Here is a 14,625-nt window from a genome sequence, read left to right as displayed (position 1 = left end):
CATTTGCAAAATGGCGGCACGAGCAAAGATGGTACAAAGGAAAACCTCACCTGTTCCTCCATCTCCTACAAGCACATCAGAGCTTTTTAACCAAAATCTGTAAAGATGGTCAGCAAGCACAAATCACTTCATTTTCTTTGCACCACTCTGATTGTTAATCTACTTTCTTCCAAAATAAGATTATACCGTTACTCTTTAAAACTTTCTGCTTTCTTTAAGCCTGCAGCTGTCCAGAAGGCTTTACTGTGTCGAGAATATCTTAAGAGTTCCTCTTATTATTATATTTGCTCCCAGCTCTAATCTCTATCAGTATGTATATTGACAGTCTGCAATTTTTGTTTATGGCTATTTTTTTATCTACTAAATAAAGACATGCATGCCAGTGCCTGGGGAGGAAAGAAGATAAAGACTTTGCATTAATAGCAGTTTGCTAAGACATAATGCTCTGATAAAGCCAGCGTCTTTGTGTGGGCTGGATTGAGTTCAGTGCCAGTTCTGTGTAGCGTTTGTGCAAACCATGAGGCTTCTGTAACAGCTCCCATAGCTTTCGGGGAGACTATATTTTGTGGATGCAGTCAAATATTTTTCCATAGTTAAACGACAAAAGTTGGGATTTTTTTCATTCATTTTTCAAAGAAAGTGTGCAGAGTTTTTAAATCCTTTGGCAAATATTTTACTCACTGCTTTAACACGGCCTGTGCTGCACACACTCCACTCATGCTGCTTACTATACACTTTTGCTGCATTTGTTGTGACTAAATACTATTGTGAGGGAGCTGTATTGGAACAAAGGCAGGAACAATACTAAACTGTGTGAATGGGAGAGTCTGCAGAGGCGCAACAGCATCGCAGTGCTTCTCTGCTTCAGCTCGATTTTGCCCATTTGGGTTTGTATTTGAGGCCATTGTTGACAAAGCTGCTCCTGATGCCAACTGGCAGATTATATTGTACTTTCTGTTGTGTTCTTTGAATAATTTTTCAAACTTTGGCTTTGGCCTCAATTAGCTTAGTGTTTAAACCAGCAATTCAAGGACTTGTATTGTTGGTAAAGGCATACATAAATGAAAAGAGCCATCCCAGCAAAAATGAAATGAACCTCTAGCTGATTTTAGAGTAAACTTACACATTCAGGACGGAAGCAGCTAAGACTTCCTTGTCGGAATATTCTTAGTAGAGTTTGCAACATTTAATGAGGATTGTCCTTTAATTGCTGGTTTATTTTGGCTGGTAAACATTTATTTAACATGTATTTATGCTAATGACTGAGCATTGTCTAACCTTGCAAAATGAACTATGCTGAAACATTTAGATTCTTATATTTCAGTCTTTCACATAAACAATATTAGTTAAATATATGAACATGAATATTTTGTTCTGTCCCATAGCGCTGCACCATTTGACCTCCTTCATCCTTGATTATGCAGGCTGCACTTTGCTCGCTGCACAGCTTTAGTAAATCATTTTGGAAGTGTTTACTGAAATCTTGCAGAGTGTGACAGGGTCTTTTATTGCCTTTATGTCCAATGTCCCCCCGATGAGGTGCTTCTTCTATACCTATCACCCTCAAAAGGCCTCGGGAGGCTCCAGGGCAACTGTTATTTAAGAGAAGTCTACTTTGTACTAAGACAGGATGGCTAACCACTATGGGCAGAAATCTGTGCCATCAGAAACTGAATTTGAATAAGTTCAATTTGAATTTGAATTGCTCAGATTGAATCTGAATTGTAACTTGAATAAATGCTTTTGAAAACTGAATTTGAATTAGTCTAATTTGAAATTGAATTTATGGTTTGAAAATGATCATCACTAAATTGAAATTGAATTTTATATTTTGAAAATGAATTGATTTGCTTTGAAACTGCATTTTATCCTTTAAAAATTCAGCTCTCGAATAATTTCAGTTTCACTTCTCACCATTCAGTTTCAGTTCTACAATTCAATTTCAGTTCCAAAATTCAGTTTTTTGGAACTTACATCCGGTTCCGGTTCAAGCGCAGATTAATAGAGCTACGTTTTACTAGCGGACCGAAAGTGTTACCGACGGGAATCTACAGCGTCTTGAGCTGAATTAAGACTTCAGAAGTCATTCGTCATGTCGAATGACCAGCGGATAAACTCTCAGGTTGGTAAATGTATTACATGTATAAGAACAAGCGTCATGTTAACAAATGATAGCCGTACAGTAACTGTTATGCTTATTGTAGCTGTTAGCTAAAAACGCTAATTTAGCGTAGTTTGCCCTGAATTCAGCTTTGACAAACAAATATGATCGACTGTTTCTAGTAGAATTCCAAAGTTCTTGTACCCTCTCAGAGTACCCCCTCTGTATGCTTGCAGAGACCCCTACAGTAGGGAAACATGCAAAACTGTGTCCAAACCTTTGTATTTTAGCTTTATTTATGTCTTACACAGCATCCCAACTCTTTAGCTAACTTAATAACTTTAGCTAACGTGAATAGTTAGTCTAATTCATTAGTGCAGCATTACTGGATCACCTCTGTTTGAAGTGATATAATGTGATATACAACTATCACTGTGTTTAACTACCATAATAATTCTTAGGGTACTGAGTGCATGCTTAATTAGATTTTTTTTTTTAAAGCATACTGCTCCATTAATATGTTTGACAGGCTGAAGTTGTCAGGTCACCTCCTAAATCGACCATCTTTTACAGGTGTTTTGTGACAGAAATGGAGTATCCACTGAAGACTGAAGATACTGAATCTCTACGCCTTGCCATTGATCCCTCTTGTGCCTTCATCTAGACAAGAGACATTAACTTAACCACTCTCATATGCTCTGAACCTACATCACCTTCCCTGACAGTCGTAGCTTGGCTCATCTGAGGGTGAAATTATAAGAATGTGTTATTTTGCAAAGTGCTCTCTAGGGTTCCTAAATAAAATATGGCATTGAGGTCATTTCTTTTGAATTAATCCCTTCTTCTGAAATATAAGAACCTCTCCTGGTTTTAATGGCACTTTGGATTTCTTTACTTTCTGTTCCACTTCCAAACCCAAATAGATGCTGACAAGCTGACACAGTAACATGGAAGAGGGAAAGACGTTGGAAAGGACTACTACAAATAAACCTAATGCCTAACAATGAAAAGTGTAAAATAAGAACAATAATAATAATAATAATGAAGATAAAAGACGAAGTAACACGTTTTTAGTATTTTATTTATTCCAAATGATCATCCAGATGTCTGTGACATGTGATGACAAACACCATAATGGAAGGCCTTAGTCATCACATGCTTAAACTCATCATATATTTTTGCATATGCTGAACAGGCAGTCAGACATGCTGTAACTGTGGGGTAGAAAACAGCATGAACACCATACGGCAGGTGTCTCAAACTCCAGTCCTCGAGGGCATGGAAAAGTTGCATGACACTTTGACCCTTGAGGACTGGAGTTTGAGACCCCTGTCATATGGAATATGACAGGTGTGGTTGAACTGCATGAAGACTGAAGTTTCTCTTCTCTTCTGGCAGGACAGGAATGTGGCCTTGTCCTGTGAGCCACTGTAAGGATGTACTTAGAGTAGAACTGGACTGTCACCGGCCTCAGGCTCTTCACCCTTTTCAAAGACAAAGCAGTCATTTAGATAAAATATTAGATATTGTTTACCTGTAAATGCACAAAGTAAATTTAGAAATGTAATTATTGTCAAGAGTGAACAAGCGCTGATAGTGTAATCTACAGCTGTGGCCAAACGTTTAGAGAATGAGAAGTGTTGTTTGCTTATTTACAAAGTTTGCTGTTTCAGTGATAGCTGTATATCATATTATATCACTTCAAACAGAGGTGATCCAGTAATGCTGCACTAATGAATTAGACTAACTATTCACTTTAGCTAAAGTTATTAAGTTAGCTAAAGAGTTGGGATGCTGTGTAAGACATAAATAAAGCTAAAATACAAAGGTTTGGGCACCGTTTTGCATGTTTCCCTACTGTAGGGGTCTCTGCAAGCATTCTGAGAGGGTACAAGATGACAACTTTGGAATTCTACTAGAAACAGTCGATCATATTTGTTTGTCAAAGCTGAATTCAGGGCAAACTACGCTAAATTAGCGTTTTTAGCTAACAGCTACAATAAGCATAAAAGTTACTGTACGGCTGTCTTTTCTTAACATGACGCTTGTTCTTATACATGTAATACATTTATTACCAACCTGAGAGTTTATCCGCTGGTCATTCGACATGACGAATGACTTCTGAAGTCTTAATGTAGATTCCCGTCGGTAACACTTTCGGTCCGCTAGTAAAACGTAGCTCTATTAATCTGCGCTTGAACCGGAACCGGATGTAAGTTCCAAAAAACTGAATTTTGGAACTGAAATTGAATTGTAGAACTGAAACTGAATGGTGAGAAGTGAAACTGAAATTATTCGAGAGCTTAATTTTTAAAGGATAAAATGCAGTTTCAAAGCAAATCAATTCATTTTCAAAATATAAAATTCAATTTCAATTTAGTGATGATCATTTTCAAACCATAAATTAAATTTCAAATTAGACTAATTCAAATTCAGTTTTCAAAAGCATTTATTCAAGTTACAATTCAGATTCAATCTGAGCAATTCAAATTCAAATTGAATTTATTCAAATTCAGTTTCTGATGGCGCAGATTTCTGCCCATAAACCACAGCCAGCACCTCTCCATTTCACTTTATTCCCATTTGTTCATACACCTCCTAAATCTGTTTAGCTGCATAGGATAAGAACAAGTCAGCAAGTAGAACTTTGTACCCTCTTTTTTTAATTAGTCCATTAGAGCTGGTATATGGAATAAATGGTAGAAACTATACAGATGAAGGAAATCCTTTCTATGCTAAGCTGCTACAGTATCCATTAGATCACATGACTAAAACTTAAAAGTGTGCCATTAAATTAAGATTTCCTAATGGTATAGTCTCACTGTGGTATTGACAGAGTTAGGTTTTCCTGCTTTAAAATATATCTTAGTAATATTATGGCAGACTCCATAATTATGTGGATCTATCTGTATTGTCAGTATTGTATTTTCTTTTGTGTGCGTGTGTGATTTACATATCAGAAGATCTGTCAAAGTGTCCTTCAGCAAGATACTAAACCCTAAGTTGCCCCCAATGTGAGAATCAGTGTGGCTGTGTCTTAGCAAAGTGCTGTATGGATCATGTCATTTTGGGGGTGGCTGTAGCTCCCGAGGTACACTGTAAAAAAATATTCCGTAGAAAAACAGAAAATGTCCTGGTAATTTTCTGCCAGTACATTTTCTGTTTTTTTACGGAGGTTTGACAGACCTTTCTGTAAATGATAAAACGGAAAATTCTGTAGATTTACAGTATACTCTCTGTACTATTTACGGACATTTCCTTCAGCTATAAAACAGAAAATTCCGTTTATTCACAGTATATTTTCTGTATCATTAACTGATATTTTCCGTTAATAGAAAAATTGAAATTTCTGTTTATATTACTATTTCCAAGCACTTCTTTTCACTGTAACTCATTAAATATAGTTCTTTATATCCTTAAACGTACATTTCTATGCAATTACAACCTAGTACACCATGTACTCAAAAATTCATAAATTAAAACTTAAATTAATTTGTGCTTCGTACACAACAACATTGGTACAATTAATGTTAAATATTCTTTTATTCTCCTTAACTCAAACACTATACTTAAATATAATGACAGCATCCATCTTGTCATAAAACTACTAAACAGCTGATACATGAACAAAATAACTCACAAGCTTTCAAATTTGAGCATTTTTATTTCCTTGAAATCAGGTTGCCCTCATGTAAATGTGTTTATTTACATTCATTCAAGTGGCTACCAAGTGTTTTCTTCAAACAGGACACCTGACAAATAAAAAATGTCATATTTAATGACATGTTCACATTTAATAATATCCAGAGTACCTTTTAGTTAGAATCACTGCCTTGTGGTAGTTTTGCCTCAGCCAAATGGTTAAGGTGTGGTTTACATCCATCTCTGTCCACTTATGATACAGTATACACATGTAGTCAGTTATAGCCAAACACCTTTGATTACTGAATTGCATTCACTTCATTAATGAAGTGAATGTAATTCACATTTGTGTGAACATTTGTCTGAGATTAACTCTTTGGGCTCTTTACCTTACAATATAACATACTTGAGTCAAAATTTGTTGACTGTTTAAGTGGTGCCACATGAATACAACTGAACAGATCTAAAGAAGATGTTCCTGAACTTTGGGTTTATTCGAACAGGACTGATGGATAACCACAGGACTTTTCCCCATATGATAACTACAACACATAATAAATTAAGACAGATTACTGTCCCAAACTTAAAGATAAACGTGTATTTACGGGACTTGTTTTGTCAGTGAGGAGCAAAGTATAATTAGAAGTGCTTGTTCTGATGAAAAGTTAAACTGTAAACAGCAGCATAGTGAATAAGGATCTGTGTCCACGAATCCTCAGCAGTGACAACACTTAAACATCATAGTTCAAAATCCTTAATGCACACCTTTTTCTCCACGGTGTTCAAATTCTCTAAGCTGGTTAAGTAGAGGAAAAAGTCTGACATATTTCATGACCATTAAATGTTAGACAAGGCTCTGAAAACGAGGTTACAGTTACAAACAAAAACCTCTGCTTGTGCGCACAGACCCTAAATCACAACAAATAAGACAATAGTAAGACAAATTACTACAAAGTCTTGTTACCGCTCTTCATATAACAGTGTGACAAAGTCCTGAATGCAGCCTGCATGTTAGTACATCAAGGTCCATCTGAGCTTTAAGTAAAATACACTCAGCTTTTCCTTGGATTTTAAGAGTTGCTCAGTTCATACAGGAACTGCAGCAGTCGGAGTTAACGTGTCGCTGTGTTGCTCCTCCGTGTCAGCCATTGAGACTAGTCGCAATTTATTCTGAGGAAAAAAAGAGAAACAACAAGACATTTTTAAAAAGTTTGTATTTTTATAAAAATTTTTTACCTAGAGCATAAACAACATAAACAAAAAAAGGATTAGGGCTGTGCGATATGACGATATATATCAGATTACGATATAAAAATGTCTATCGTTTCATATTATACACTATTCTTTGTTTTGTGGTGTTGCAAAATAAACTGTTTACGGCAATATTTTTTTCATGGTTTTGATGGTCACTGTAGTTGCTATATTATTTCTTAAAGTTCTCTCCTTCTCTTATACTTAAAATAACCACACTATGGACGGACAAGTGACTGTTTTTATGCGTACTTTCGTTACCAACAATGAGGATAAAACCATCGTGTGGCTCCGCCGTCCGCTTGTTTATTTTCCACATAAACCTTTCACAATAAAGCTCAAGTTTCTGTTGAGACTTTTCAAACTAAACTGAAATGATATACATTATTCTCAAACATAAAATTTCAGAATATGCATCAAACAAATGACCTCAAATAAAAACATCAAGTAACTATAAATGGCGCTTACAGTCACCACGCAGATGAAGGCACAGAGAATACCAGCATGGCCAGCAAGGATGAGGCAGAACCAGAAGGACCAGTCAAAAGAAATCGAGGACCTTATTGTTAAATGAGGGGCTACCTCTGTAGCATGGACATGGTTTGGTTATGAAAAGTCTGACACGCCCCAGAAAACTGTACTATGCAAATTATGCCACAAACTGGTCCCCACCACCACTCGAACACGACAAACCTCTTTAACCACCTACACAAGAATCACATGAAAGAGTTTCGAGAGAGTTTACGAATGAAAAGCAAAAAAGAGTCGTCAGGTGCTCAAAATAATCCTTAGACTCAAACGTTAGAACAGGCTTTTCCTTGCAGCACGCCGTCTAATAAATACTCAGAAAGAAAATGGCGGCCATTTAAACTCATGTCTAAAAATGTATAGTTTCATGCATCGGTCAAAACACTCGACTCCAGGTACACGACGCCCAACTGAAAACATTTCACATAAGTCGAGTTGCCCGAGAATCACAGAATTGACAGAAAATGCACTATTTTGTGATATATATCGTTATCAGGAGAGATACGTCTTATATTGGGATATGAGACTTTGGTCATATCACGCAGCCCTACAAAGGATTATAATTCACGTAGAGTTGCATACACATAACACCATTCTGTTGCAACAAAAGCAGTTTATAATTAAAGTAACATACATACCTTGAAAAACTAAATCAACCACAACATTAAACTCACCTTGTGTTTGTAGAGAAGGTGATCAGGGTTTTTCTTCATTTCCTGAGACCAGCTGCTCTGGATCATCACCAGCTTGTATCTTCATCTTTTTTTTCACTCGGGGAAGTCTTTCCTTTTCTTGGCCATTGCTCTGCACTGGAAAACCAAAGTGTGTGATCAAAGGTGAAATAAGGGATATTTTTCCACTGCAGGACTTAAAGTGCTTCAAGTAGTGATAGCTGTTGATCCATTTCTCAAATAATCTGTAAGGATCTGGATTTTTAAGAAAGATACAAATATCTCTGCTTATATTTGGCTAAAAGCTTGATATAGACAAGGCATATAGAGCCCCTGCACACCAGCACTGCGCTTACATTATAGTTCAATCAAGAAATAGTTATTATTGATTTATTATTGAATTTTTTTAGTAATAATTTTTAGTATTTAATCACATTAGCACAGTGGGGTGACAAAAATATTCCACATACAAGAAATGCTGCTCAGCATTTCATAAATTACATTTTCAACAAATGTTGGAGTAAAAACACAGTTACAGGGAAAATGTGTCTGTCTGTAAATATTAACTAAACATTTCTATGTGCTACAAAATAGACATACTGTAATTGTAAATGTGCTGAGGTGAAACTATACTTTCAATAATTTTACCACTACAGTCTGTTAACCACCGAAATAATCTATGCTGGTCAGCTAGCTAAAAGTCTTTACTTTAGCAGCCCAAATCAGAGGCTAACATTAGCATTTGCTAGCGTCAGCCAGGAAGGTCTGAGGCTTAAACTAGGTTTAGTGTAACTTTGCCTGAAACCCTTTAAAGTGTACAGTAGAGCCAACTGTAAAACACAGGTATTGATACAGTACTTATTAGAGTCCTAGAATAATTTCTAGAACCATGAAGTTCTCACTTTCCCAGTTAGCCACATCGCTGACTTTCGCTAATTAGCTAGTTAGCAGTCACAGCTGTGTAATACCCTGAGAGACACAGACAGCTAACTATAATATTTATGAAAACTGGTTCAGCCACTGAAGGGCAAAACTGGTGGTATCACAGTAAAAATTATTTTAACATTAATTAAAATAAAGCTTAAGTCATGTTAAACCTAAATAACAATTATTTTAAAAAATGAGTCAGCAAAATATTCCTGACTTGTCTGGAGACAGCCGAAACCAGTTAACAAATAAATTAACAATTCTTTCTAAATAAAAACACGGAGTCTTTTGAAAAACATTATTTTAATAAAACGAAACATGAGTTTTAATACTTACCACAGAAATTTGAAGGCAGTTTCTCCAACTTCAGAATCCAAAATCCAGATGAAGCCTGAAAGAAGCCTAATGGCTGCTCTTGCGCTTACTTTTCCCTCCTTTTCAGGTTCTTTTTCCCACAATGCATTGCAGTAGTTGAGAAATACAGAAAAATACCTGTAAATGACTAATACGGAAAATTCCTTCACGTTTATACAGTAGATTGTACTGTATTTTTACGGATTTTTTTTACAGTGTAGAGCAGGCCATCTATTAATGGGAAGGTCCCTGGCTGTTGCAGTCTGCATGCCAAATATCCTTGGGCAAAATATCCTAGCAAGTTGCTCTCCAATGCCTGCAGTGGAGTATGCTCGATAGAGAACACTTAAGCATAGAAAAGGGCTTGTTTGAATGAGTGAAATGGGAGAGTAGAAAAGCACTATATTATTATCAGTCCATTTACCATAATTACTCTGTGACTACGGTTTGTAAAGACATTCTAAGTGCTAGATGATTTCAGGCATTTCTTTCTTTGCAGATGATTGTTGTTCTCAGGTGTGCCCATAGCCTAAGCAGGCTGTAAATAAATTGAGACAGTGAACAAAAGAGAGATGCTAACAGACCATTTATTTCTCACACATGCAAACACAACAGCAGAGGACCAAACAGCAACATTAATTTTCCATTCTGAGAAAAAAAAACGTTGTTTTCAATAATAAAATTCATTAACTGTTGAGCCAACAGTCTGTTTAACTGGTCAGAGACTATTGAGCTGAACTGAAAGCAGATCCTGGGTGTAATTACACTGGAACTAATATGATTTTCACAATGACCCATAATTAGTTTCATGTAGCTCTCCAGAGCAGTTAGTCTTTGTCCCCATGTCTTGGTCAAAATGGGGAACAATATCATGACTATTGTCCATCAGACTGACTGTTTTCACACTGCATTCTTCCAGCAAATGTCTTGCATTATATCTGGCATATCAAAATATTAATGTCTTAGAAGGCCTTTTCTGTGAACCCCAAACAGCTATTTATACCTCTGCAAACATATGACAGTTAGCTTTCACGTCTACATTTAGTAAGCCTAATGATTGGAATAGTTTGCTTCATATAGTTAAAGATTATTACAAATATATTCAATGATACAGTAAAGATAATACGCAAACATAAAATTTGTGATTTGTTTATAAAAAACATTTTATAAACATATGACAATTTTATGTTATGAAAATGTAAAATAATATATTTACCAAAATTTCTTTATTAAAAAAAGACAAGTTGTATATTTTAAAGGCTACTTTAAATTAGTCATAGGCAAAAAAATAAAACAAAAACAAAACGACAAATCCTCTTCTTTTTTCTTTGTGTTTTTCTTTCCTTGTGTTAAACATACCCCTCAATAATAGGAAATAAAATTCTCAAGAAAGGACATACTGTAATAAAAAAAATGTTCATGGGCTTATTGCATGGGCCTATTATTGTTAGAAGAAAATATACAAAATGTTTTCCCACCTAAAAGTATATTTAAATATGTACATTTTTCATAACGTATTATATAATGGATTTATCTTATTACGGGTATCCCATTAGGAAAATTGCATGAAGCTCTAGCAGACTTTTTTCATCATAACCTAACTGAAACATCTGGATCAAGGTGATTCAGCTTTAGAACGATCCTTTAAAATATAGCTATATGGCCCCATTCACCCATTCTCTCTCTCTCACACACACACACACACACACACACACACACACACACACACACACACACACACACACACACACACACACACACACACACATCCATACAGCACTTTCTTTGTGACTTTCCCAAGGGAGATGCACTGCATGTTGTTGTGTGCAATGAAAGATAAAACATAAAAGCTTGGATGTGTTTCAGTGCTGGTTGTATTCACTCTGTAACAAAAACGTGTCTCTTCTTGTGTTTGTTATAGCTGCACATGTGTAACCCTGTGTGTGAATGTGTGAGGGTGCATGTTTCTGGGGAGCTAAATCACACTCCCATTCTACAGATAAGTCATAGCATGCCAATCGGGAGATCTGGCGTGGACAAAGATGAAGTCCAGGTTTAGCCCCTCTATCGGCTCTAGGCGTCTGTCTCATTACCATAATCTCTGCTTTCCATTATCAGCTGAAAAGAGGAGCTGACCCTCCTGATCCACCGGCCTGTCAAACTTTAGTCTCATCCATGCTGGGGATTCTTATTGTGCTGCTTTCCAAAGCAAATATGGAGCTGCTGCTAGCATGTGATACCAAACCTCCAATGGTGTTCAAGATGCCATTTGCAACACTGCAGATCACACTGTGCTATGCAGTCTTTTTATTTACATGTCAAATTCAATGAAATTCTCAGTGAGTTACAGCCTTATATAAATTAATATAAATTAATTCTCATGTGCTGTATTTTATGTGCAATCTGTACTCTGGAGACAAATTCAAGTTGAATTATAGATACAGTTCCTCATCTTTTTGATTGTAATTTTCATGCAGTTTATGGAGCTTGTTTGTCACTAAAAGACTTTGTGTTACTGACTAAATTGCCTGTAGTGGTGGGAATGGTACATGAAAGTAGACTGGCATTTATATAGCACAAAATTTTATAGACATGTATAATCAGAACTTACCTAATCGTTAGAGCAAAAAGGTGCCATATTCAGGAAGTTCCACTCCATCTACCAAATATGTACATGAAACACATTTATTTTAAAATACACAATTTAGCCACAAGTGGATAGAGACAAAGAGATTGTTTTGGTATACTTATAAATACTAATAAACATTTGCTAATGACCAAATTGTGGTACTATAAAAAGTACTTCTAAAAGTTTTAATTACATTTCCATATCTGGCACACTCTACATTATGTTCTTCTTCAGTGAAACGGCGTGATGTCAGAAATCAAAGCAACAGAATGCTCTCACAACCTGGACAGACACAAACAGTCTGCAAGTATTGCTACTATTGTGTGGTGCACTTTAAAAATACTACTCATCATCTTTGCTGTTACAAAAACCATCAGCCTTAAAGTAACTGCTTTGGTAGTAAGGTGAATAAAAAAAAAGTAGGTATACAAGAAAAAATGCAAGCTTCTAGCCAGTTTTCTCAGCGAGGATGCTTCTTTTCTTTCACATTCCTCCTTTGCTGCCACCTCTGCCCTTCTCTTGCCCTAAATCCAGCAGCATGTGGAGGGAAAACAAATAGTCTATCCTGTCACAGCAGCACCCCGAGGACTCTGAGGTGCCTTTTGGAAAGTGATCCCAGTGGCCTCAAGTGTTGTCACGCTGAGTTAGTGCCAAATTGTCTACCCCACTCCTTCACAAACCTACCAGCTACAAATAAAACACATACGGTATATTGAGACTTTAGAAATGTGGAGAAGTATAAATAAAAATTTTTCATTATTATTTTTTACCTTGGTCTTCAGGAAAACAAACCTTAGAAGAGACTAAATGTTGAAAGAATTGATTTAATTAATGCAGCGGCATGTCCTGTGGCCACATGTAATCCATTGACAATTCTCTAGTGGGAGTGTTTGGCAGAGGGTTGGGGGGTGGGAGTTAGGGGGAATACAAAAACATATTCTCCCCGAGACTCTTCCAGTGGCCTGTACTGTGAACCTCACACTAATCCCGTAATTCCTTGTTTAATTAAACTTCATAGTCGACCCTGTAGTTGTCCAAGTCAGTTTAACAGGCCTTTTCTTTTTTTCTTTTACCACCAAGACCAACTTCTGAATGCGTTGAGATAAGTTAGTTGAATTCAGTTCGTACAAAAAAAATCAATAACCAGGCGCCTTGAGGCGACTTTTGTTGTGATTTGGCGCTATATAAATAAAATTGAATTGAATTGAATTGAAATATTCACAGCCAGAGCTCACAGTCAGTGTTGAGTACTGAATTACAATAGAATATCTGATAAGTATTTAAGACTAAATCGTCAGTATTGTGACAGAACTCTTTGTCATCAGGATACTTTTGGTCTTTAAAGGCCTCGCACATTTTACTCTCATGGAACAGAGTGAGCCATCTACACAGGCTTCATTACTGCTTTTCCTTTGTGTTACTTCATGCTTGTGGATGTATCTTAGGTCCATCTTCTTGAGTCTCACTGCCCAACCACTCTGAACACTGACAGACTGAAAATCCTTGCACCCTAGTGCTAAGCACACTAACGTAGCTGTTATTCTGCTAATGTGCTGTTCATGCCTTAACTTCTGTGCAAACTCACTGTCACAGTCACAGATCGAGGGTCAACTGTTCTGACAATTCTCACACATTTCTATCGTTCATCATACATCACATCTGAATTTAGAATTTTATAGTATAAGGTTTAATCCACAAATCCAGCCAACTTTTCCACGTTTGTGTAGTTTATCCTTATGACCAGATTGCACCATGTCTTCAACATCTTCTTACTTATCACCAGACTGTGTTTATGTTTTAAAGAGAAATAATTCCGTTGTTACTGAAACCGATTCTACACATGGCATTTTGTAGAGGGTGTAGCAGCTGTTGCACTTTATCTTGAAAGAACAACTGTAATGTATGTGAACAACTGTAATCTTGACATATTTTACTTTTTTCTCAATATTGACTTTATATTTAAAAGGAGCGATTTAAAAAAAAATGTGGCACTTGTACCTATGCACCCTTTTCATATAATGAAGAACCCACAGTCATCAATATTCATTAAACATCTATCTATCTATCTATCTATCTATCTATCTATCTATCTATCTATCTATCTATCTATCTATCTATCTATCTAGCTAGCTAGCTAGCTATCTAGCTATCTATTGTATAGTACTTTATTCTATTTTTTATAGAATTTTATAGAATTTTATTTTATTTTGTATAGTATTTTGTTCTATTCAATTTTTTTTCTTAATTTTTGCTGCTCTTAAATTTGTACTGTCCACTTTCTGCTGTGGCCAAACAAATTTAGCACATGTGGGACTAATAAAGGTTTATCTTATCTTATCTTATTTTATCTTATCTTATCTTATCTTATCTTATCTTATCTTATCTCAGACTGAGTTTGGAAAATTTATTCCCTTTATGCTATGGAGGTCCACAGAGTGCACATTCGCGCCTCAACGCGTGTCCAAGAAAAATCCATTGCGCGTCAAAATCGTGAACCGGAAATGTGGGAGGAATGTGGGAGG

The 14,625-nt window shown here is 36.1% G+C and overlaps 1 protein-coding gene and 1 long non-coding RNA gene across 2 annotated transcripts in view; one reads left to right on the top strand and one right to left on the bottom strand.

Moving 5' to 3' along the window:
• The window catches only part of LOC146610807 (paired box protein Pax-7-like), a 55,657-nt gene that overhangs the window by 23,258 nt on the left and 17,774 nt on the right, over window positions 1–14,625 (top strand). The gene's annotated exons all lie outside the window — the stretch shown is intronic.
• Window positions 6,354–9,609, bottom strand: LOC146610808 (uncharacterized). The gene is made up of 3 exons (XR_014905018.1): window positions 9,457–9,609; window positions 8,197–8,331; window positions 6,354–6,913 (listed from the first exon to the last, which is right to left on the bottom strand). It is a non-coding gene; the product is annotated as an uncharacterized LOC146610808 (long non-coding RNA).

The sequence above is a fragment of the Diplotaxodon limnothrissa genome, linkage group LG20 (genome assembly GCF_057381915.1).
Source record: "Diplotaxodon limnothrissa isolate DT_005_m linkage group LG20, D_limnothrissa_male_GT1.1, whole genome shotgun sequence".
NCBI classification, from domain to species: Eukaryota; Metazoa; Chordata; class Actinopteri; order Cichliformes; family Cichlidae; genus Diplotaxodon; species Diplotaxodon limnothrissa.
Note: the sequence above shows the minus strand (reverse complement) of the source record. Positions and strands in the feature narration are given on the sequence as shown.